Raw genomic sequence first — 1102 nt, forward strand, 5'->3', positions numbered from 1 at the left:
CTGTTTCTTTATTTCAGAAGCTGTTGATTCATTGCTTTCAGCTGTGTGATTTCCAATTTGTTCTGTGTTAGTGTCCTCTGCACTTATTATGGGTGGGCTTGGTTTCTGAGGTTGCATTTTGTTCCTTCTCGTCATCTTGTGTAGCACTGTCTTCTGCCCTTTGTTGTAGATCTTTGCTGTAGTTATAACCTTCGCATGTACTGAAGTTGAGGTGCAGCTCTACAAAGTTTGGACTTATCCAGCTGTGTCTGGCTTAGGTCTGGCTGCTGTGCTCAGTTCCTTCCTGCTGCTGCCCTTGAGGGTGAATATGTTGTGCCTCTGTGGCAAGATGTTCTGCTCCTTGACTAACTGGGTGGATCTATCCTCTACACTCTCTGGAGGGATTGCAGCTGCAGAGTTACACCTCAGGCATGTATGCCAGGCATGAGCTGTGCGTGGAGGGGGCAAGTTGAAGTAGGAAGAAGAGGAAGCTCTCCCACACACTCACTGGACCTGGGCTAAGAATGGGTCCGGGGGTTCCCAGAACACCGCAAAATTCCTACTTGGCAGGAGGCATGGGGAGGTGCTGCAGAGTGGTGGGGGGAGGCCCAAGGGCGTGGGAGAGGGTCTGGCCCATGCTGCACCTGGGCTCGGACATGTCCCGCCGGCGCAAGGTAGCAGAAAGCTCTCCATACACTCACTGGACCTGGGCTAGGACTGGGTCTTGGGGTTCCTGGAAGTCGGCAGAAATTCCTACTCGGCGGGCGGGGGGGGGAGGTACTGTGGAGTGGTGGGGGGCGGCCAAAGGGGTGCGAGAGGGTCCGGCCCACGCTGCGCCTGGGGTGGGACTGGTCCCACCAGCGCAGGGTAGCAGGAAGCTCTCCACACACTCACCGGACCTAGGCTAGGACTGGGTCTGTGGATTCCCGGAAGTCCAACATTCTCTTAATGAATAGAGGGATTTGTTCTAATGGTGTTTGTAAAGAGGGTATCATGTCCGCATCTTGTACAGCAATTAACCGCTAGGAAGAATGTATGCAATGTGTTAATTATTGAAGTTGTCCTACCAATTTGGTTTGCAGCTGTCTCATTGCTATTTGTTTCTCAATAAAATTATGGAAAA

The sequence above is a fragment of the Octodon degus genome, unplaced genomic scaffold, assembly GCF_000260255.1.
Source record: "Octodon degus isolate 3935 unplaced genomic scaffold, OctDeg1.0 scaffold00014, whole genome shotgun sequence".
NCBI lineage: Eukaryota > Metazoa > Chordata > Mammalia > Rodentia > Octodontidae > Octodon > Octodon degus.